Source organism: Rutidosis leptorrhynchoides, chromosome 6, assembly GCF_046630445.1.
Source record: "Rutidosis leptorrhynchoides isolate AG116_Rl617_1_P2 chromosome 6, CSIRO_AGI_Rlap_v1, whole genome shotgun sequence".
NCBI lineage: Eukaryota > Viridiplantae > Streptophyta > Magnoliopsida > Asterales > Asteraceae > Rutidosis > Rutidosis leptorrhynchoides.
The window spans coordinates 294,665,787-294,674,523 of record NC_092338.1 but is presented as its reverse complement, the minus strand read 5'-3'; positions in this window follow the sequence as shown (position 1 = coordinate 294,674,523).

The following is an 8,737-nucleotide window of genomic DNA, read 5'->3' as shown; positions in this document are numbered from 1 at the left end:
ATAATTAATGTAAAATTTTAAAATTTTTCTGAGAACTTTTATCCACCACTGATTAACAACGGTGTACGAAATACTATACCTAATAAAATTGTCGGTAGATAGATTACAAAACCTAAGGCTACTTGACTGTTTCTTTCACGCGTTTAATATATTATTTATATTATATGGTCCAGTGAATTGATTTAGGAATTGAAACGTTACTATTTTTGTAACTGATTGATTTAGATTATCTATTATTATATTAAACTGTTTCTTCCACTTGTTTTAATTCCTTTTCCAATCAGTGAACTTAAGTTTACTAGTAATCACTGTACTTGATTGGTTGTTTCCTTCACAAAAATCTACATCTATATATAACACATAGATACACATATCATATATATCATATGCATATACAAACTTGATCACTTCCCTTCACCACCGACACCTCTCATAGTCGACAACCACCAACACCCACTAGCAACCCACACCATGATACTTGTTGCAGCCACTCGTGTCTGTTTCCAATCTATTCGCAAACAAACCACCATATTGCTTGCAAGTTTTCTGTTTCAGCTGTCAACCATAACAACCACCACTTCCACCATCACCACTCCTACTTCTGATTGTTTAGCCAAGAGCACATTACAAACTCACTTCTTTTCTTTTGCTTTTAACCTCACCCATGAGACAAGTGAAACCAAAACCAAACCTCAACTCTATCAGACTGCTACTGCATATTAATGCTGCAGCTTCTTTTTCTGTTTTAATCCTCACAAAACCATCACGACACGCTCTCCTTCTTCTTCAATTAGAGAACACCGGGAACCACCTTGTTTTCCTATTCTTGTTTCTTTCTTCACAAACCCACTTCATCACCCCATTCAACAAACCTGCAACACACATTTAATATCACTGATTTACAACGGTACGCATTATCAAACCCAACCCAACCATCTATGTATTGCAACTAACACGACTGCTAATCGCTGTTGTTTTCCAGTCACTCAACCACAATTAATTATTTACCTATTTATGAAACCCAGGTCTCCACCAAGACGAGTACTTGATGAGGTTCCTGTTATTGTAATGATTTCTATTTCATCTTGAATCAAACCCAAAACAATCACATACCTGATATAACTATATACTATTGCTGCTATTTCCTCGTTTCTTTTTCTATTAATTGAAACCCACCTGCAATAATTTACGTCGATGGTAAGTGAACTGGAGACCCCACCCACTGTTTTCTGTCGTGGCTGCTAACCTATTCCTTAATCCATGAAAACAATTAATGGACTTGATAATTATTTTTGGGCTGTGGACCTATTTTAGTTATAGGGCCGTTTGAATTGTTTATGTTATTGGGCTGTGATATTGGCCATGATCCACTTAAGTTTTGTCGTTGGGCTATGATGATTAGGATGATGAGATCCATAATTTTTTTGTTAAATGATGATAAGTAATACCATGATGATGAAACGAAAATAAGGATAAATGGTGATGATGATCATACATGATGTATAATATGATGAATGTTATGCAAAACCGTGATATATGACATGGATGATGATGATCGTGATAATCGGATGTGATTAGGATTATGTTATGATTATAATTATGATATGATTATGATCATGTTATGATTATGATTGTGATATGATTATGACTGTGATTATGATTTGGTTATGATATGATGATAATGATGATGATTATGGGATGATGATGATGGTATGATAATCGAAAGGATGATGATAATGAAAACGATGACTATATACGATAATAATACAAGAGGGTATAATTCTTATTATTATCATTATTTTTATTTTTATATTATTATTATTATGTTTATCATTTTTATCATTGTTACTATTATTATTATTATTATTATTATTATTATTATTATTATTATTATTATTATTATTATTATTATTATCATCACTATCAATATTATTATTGTTTTATCATTCCTTTTATTGTTAGTATTATTATCAAAAATTTTAATATCGATATCATTACTAAATCTAATTATTATTAAGTATTATTATTATTGTCATAAAAAGATACAACTTTTTAATTATTTTTTATTGATAGTATTTTACCAAATAAATATTAGTTACATAAAAATATATTTAATACATATAACATAACTATATTAATATTTTTATAATAAATAATAAATATTTATTTAAAGTATATATAAAATAAATGTACTTAATTAATTAATAAAAACTATAAATTATTAAATATAACAATTATATCACTAATAATAATATATAAAATTGCTCGATTACGATTATGTGTGTTAATATATATAATTGATATAGGTTCATGAATTCGAGGCCAACCCTGCATTGTTCAGTTCCGTCGTATGCATATTTTTACTACAAAATATCGTATTGTGAGTTTCATTTGCTCCCTTTTTAAATGCTTTTGCAATATATATTTTTGGGACTGAGAATACATGCGCTATTTTTATAACTGTTTTACGAAATAGACACAAGTACTTGAAACTACATTCTATGGTTAGATTATTATACCGGATATCACCCTTTTTAGCTTGGTAGCCTAAGAATTGGTGTCCATTATAATTGCCACCAATTGACGCGAATCCTAAAGATAGATCTATTGGGCCCAACAATCCTCATCCGGGTTACGGATGCTTTAGTACTTCGATTTATCATATCCGATGAGAGTCCCGGAATGATGGGGATATTTTAGATGCATTTTGTTAATGTCGGTTACCAGGTGTTCACCATATGAATGATTTTTATACACAGGTTATGTGTATCATGTTTTGTACACGGGTTACGTGTGTGGTTAACTATTTGAAATCTTGTAGTCTATTAAAATATTGAAATGATTATTATGATAAACCTATGAACTCACCAACCTTTTGGTTGACACTTTTAAGCATGTTTATTCTCAGGTATGAAAGAAATCTTTCGTTGTGCAATTGCTCATTTTAAAGATATTACTTGGAGTCGTTCATCGTAATGGGACCAGATGTTATTGCATTCGTCCATATAGATTTGGACGGGTTGTGACAAAGTTAAAGATAACAAATTTCGTATTATTTTTATAATAGTAATAATAATCATAAACATAATAATAATAATAATAATAATAATAATAATAATAATAATAATAATAATAATAATAATAATAATAATAATAATGAAATTAACAATATTAATAATAATTTTGATGATAATGATAAAAATATTAATATTAATAATTATAATAATAACAATAACAATAATAATAATAACAATAATAATAATAATAATAATAATAATAATAATAATAATAATAATAATAATAATAATAATAATAATAATAATAATAATAATAATAATAATAATAATAATAATAATAACAATAATGATAATAATAATAATATTAATAATTCATTTAATTCATAACTTTAATCATCTTTATAATAATATGTGTATCCATAATGTTTATTTTTATAATCATAACCTTAACAATATTATTAAAACATTTACATTCATAATAATAATAATAATAATAATAATAATAATAATAATAATAATAATAATAATAATAATAATAATAATAATAATAATAATAATAATAATACCTTAATGGATTTGGAAGTCCATGACTATACCACTAGAGCCCAAGGTAACAACCCATTGTTAAAGACAAACCCAACAACTAATCCAAGCCCAAGTAGCATAAAAAAATCTCAGTTATTAACAGAAACGCAACAGGAGTTAGAGCAATCTTGCAGGTGGGTTTCGAAGGTTGGCAGCTGCGATCTACAAGCAGCTGCGAACAACGTGTGATTGTTTTGGGAGTGATCAGACTGAAACAAGAACATAACTGTAGAAGTAGCAATGCATCGAATAGGTTTGGTGAGGATTCATGGGCTGACCCAGAAACAGAAACGCAAACCGCAATAGTGAAGATGGTGGTTGAACATGGTGGTTGAACATGGTAATTACTTGGTGGTTCTCGTTAGTAATAAGAACACGAAATTGTAGCAGGTTTAGATTTATGTGGTCGAATAGGATGAGCACCGAAGGATGTTCTTTGTGATCGATGCATGGTGGGTTTGTTGAAGGTGGTGTTTGGTTAGTTTGTATGGGTGGTGATCGCTACAAGAGAGGAATTCAAGATGATGGTGGAGGAGGTTAACGATGATGATGTGATGAAGATGGTGAATGATGATTTGAGAAAAGTGGTGATCAAAGTGGGGTGGTTTGGAGTTTCGACCAAAAAAAGAAATACAAAAGTAGATGGTGATGTGCGATGGTACTTTGGAGATCAAAGAGGAACAACAGCAGGTTAGCACGGAAGTAGTATCCGTTAGGAATCCGTCAAGTATTGGGTTGGGTTTTTAGAGTGAAGATCGAGTAATATTAGGGTAGCTTTTGATGGAGGTGGTGAGGTTTGTGTATAAGTTCATGTTTCAACAAGATAGATATATACATGTTGATGATTGGAACGTGCAGCCAAAAAAATAATACAGTAACTATCCACTACCCTATGTTTGTGCAAAGAGTTCACAAAAAGAAAGTATAATTAAATAGATCTGTGATATGTAATTTGTATTTAACTTGTCAACATCCCATTTTTTAATATTAAATCGATATATGCAACATATATATAAGCAACGTACAAATGGTTACTTCTAACAGCTACATAAAGAGATACTAATTAATAAACTAAATAAACTAATTTAAAAAAAAAAACATAAACACATTAATGCATGCACGTGAACTAGAGCCATATAGCTCATGCATGTCAAGTAGAAATAATTTTTTTAAATCTAGCACGTATCATGTAGCAATAGTATTTAACAAGTGGGTGTCAATTGTTTAACGTGAGAGACAAAAAAAAAAGAAAATGAAACAAAAGCAGTGGATAATTTAGCAGTGAGAAATGACGGATACATGTATATTTGAGTGGGGTTGTGAAATTCCAAACCAAAAAGAAAAGAACAAAAGTGGTAAAAGGTGTATGCATATATGTCATCTATGTAAATATAATAATAATAATAATAATAATAATAATAATAATAATAATAATAATAATAATAATAATAATAATGATAATAATAATAATAATAATAATAATAATAATAATAATAATAATAATAATAATAATAATAATAATTGTAATATTAATAATATTCTAACCAAAAGAATTGTGTATATATATGAAATAAAAAAATCAAATCAAGTGGGTTTATGGTTCTTTAATATATATATATATATATATATATATATATATATATATATATATATATATATATATATATATATGTATATGTATATTCAAACTATTATGTATATAATTACATTTTAATAACAAGTTTTATTATATCATATAATATTTTACATAATTAGTTCTAACAACTAAATCATATAATATTTTATTAACGCATTTCAAGTTATTATATATATACATATATTTATATATACATATCTATTTATAAGCAATTATTCATGAATCATCGGGAAAAGTCAAATGGGTAAATGAATATGCATAAAAAAATTTGAGACTCAACATAACAGGTTTTTCTTATCGTGTCGAGAATGTTCAATCATATAAAGTTTTGACTTGAAAATAAGTCAAAATTTTCCCGGTCGTCAAACACAGTTATTGGAGATAAAATATTCGACCAACTCTTTTTCATAAATCAAGCACTCAAGTCTAAATCTATAATCCACTCAATTACGATTTAGGTTTGATCAACCTCTAAAATAATAATGATGTATCATTTCACAAGTTACCTTTTAATTTTTATAATGATGATGATGTCATTATTATTTATATTAATTCTACTTAATTAAAATTTTAAAAAAAAATACAAAACAAAAATAAATACTAATACCCAAAATATATGCTGTGATGACCCGGGAATTTCCGACCAAATTTAAACTTAATCTTTATATATTTCCGACACGATAAGTAAAGTCTGTAATGTTGAGTCACAAATATTTCGAACTGTTTTATATATTCGTTTGACTTTAGACCATTCTCGACGATTCACGAACAATTGCATATATCAAATATTTAATATATATATATATATATATATATATATATATATATATATATATATATATATATATATATATATATATATATATAAGTATAAATATAAGTATATATAATATTCTGAAGTAATAAAATACCTTTAGTCAATTAGAATTAAAAATGTAAAATAACAAATAAAATAATTAAGTTAGTACTAAGAATATATATAAATATATATATATGATATTATTATCTATATATATAGGATTACTATCAATAATTAATATATGGTAATAAAGGTTATCATGTAACATGTGATATAACCATTAAATAATAAGTACTTAATAAATTGTAATATTAATATATTAAAATGTGATACAAGTTAAAATATAAAAGTTTTATTATTAACATTACTTTCATTATAAATGTTAATACTAATATTTGTACTATTAATATTATTATTCTAATACTTAAACATATATGAAATTTGGTATGTACAAGTATTGTTATTATTATTGACATTATCATTATTAATATTAGTAATTTTATTATTATTATTAGTTTCGTTATTATTGATAAAAAAAATTAATATTAATATTAAATACTAATGTTTATACAATTAATATTTATTTGTTTCTTTATATTATTAATATACAAATACATATATATATATATATATATATATATATATATATATATATATATATATATATATATATATATATATATATATATATATATATATATATATATATAATGATGCAAATACAGATATATATATATATATATAGGCCGCACATACAAATATATATTAGGAATCTGTATTAATATTATAAATATTATAAAGATAATTATTATTAATATTTTGGTGAATTATTATTAATAACATTAATTATTAACATCAATTAATTCAAAACAGTATATATATAGATGTATCTGAATAAATCAGAATCAGTTGCACGTAAACACCAAAAACTGTACATGATTTTGGTTTCCTATTTGTGATTTGTACAGATCGATTCCCTTAATTCGATATTAAACAAAATCAGTTAGGGAATTATAGCAGCTTTTATTTTTTTTATATTTTTTTTGTACCTGATGGAATATTGGATGTCGACCACTTGACTAAATCAAACGAATTATTGTATATTATTGAGAAACCATCCTGCTACAAAACAAAAATTTTCAATTATAATTGCTACATCTATTTCTTGTCTCGATTACAACCTTCAATTACCTACTACTTCTAATTAACTTCTAACTTTAGTTTTGTGAAAGAAAGAACAAAAATCAAATCCGATCCTAAAGAAACTTACACAACACCTTAACTCAATCTTGTTTCCTTTCTTCGTGACCACCTATCACCACCAACGGCTACCCTCATTCTCATCACTATCTTCGACCCTGAGCCAAAACCACCACACATTTACGATCACCACCATCGATCATCATAACCTTCAATCTAATGACTAAATAACTCGAAGATACAATGTAAGTGCATATTTAACTAGTCGGTTTTTCAGTTTCAGCCGGGTACCTTGTTAGTCTAGCTGTCAACTTGTTTTCTTTCACAAATTTAATCTTGTTTCTGATGTTGCACGTACCACAAGTCATCATAAAATATTGTTGATATGCTGTTGCTCTTCTTTTCTTCTGTCTTGATTGAGAAACCGTCATCACCATAAACCCTTTAATATCTTCCTTCTTCTCTTTTATTGTCGCCATACTACTGCTACGCGTAAGTTTTATTTTCTATTCTTGTTTCTTTTCGGATGCCACCTCATTTTCACCAAAAACCCATCGTTCCCTTAAACCATCATCATCATCTTGTCTCTCTTCTCTTTCGGTCTTAGCTGTGAACCGTCGCTCTTCAAAACAACCCAAGAACTCACCTTAACACTTATCAATCACAGCCTGCCTAGATTTTTAGTAACCATAGAACTATCATCACCACCTTTATTAATTTTTTTTTTTGTAAACTGCGTGAATCACAAAACCCACAAAACGTATGCTGCTATGATTATCTTTCTTTTTTGTTTTCAGTCAACAAATCGATAGAAACAAGGAATATGTGGACAGTAGAATTATGATATGTATTTTACTCAAAAGTGAATTTTACAAAGTGATGATAGTGGGTACATAATGGTGGATACAATTGATATAAAGGAATATGACATATATTATGATATTAGTGAGTGGGGACGTGGGGAATGATGGGGATATAAATTGATTCCAAATGCAACGGATTTGAAAAAGCTTCTTTTTTTCTATAAAAAAAACTATCGGGCTTATAAGCTAGTTCTTGGGCTGAGAAATTCGGTTGGGCTTCAAAGTATTTAAGTTGTTGGGCCGTAAAAGAAGACGGGTTAAATAATTTCGGGTTGGTGATATAAACAGAAAAACACGCTAGATCAATTGGTTATGAGAAGTGTTGGGTTTCGAGAGGTCTTGGGTTCGATCCTTGCTAGGTGCAACTATTTTTTTTAAGGGACTTCTAAGGTAGTCATTAATATTAAAATTATTGTTATTATTATTATTTTCCTTTTCATTATTATTATTATTATTATTATTATTATTATTATTATTATTATTATTATTATTATTATTATTATTATTATTATTATTATTATTATTATTATTATTATGATTATTATTATTATCATTAGTATTAATATTATGATTATAATTATTATCACCTTTATATTTATAAGTATTATAATTGATATTAGTATTAGTAACATTTAGA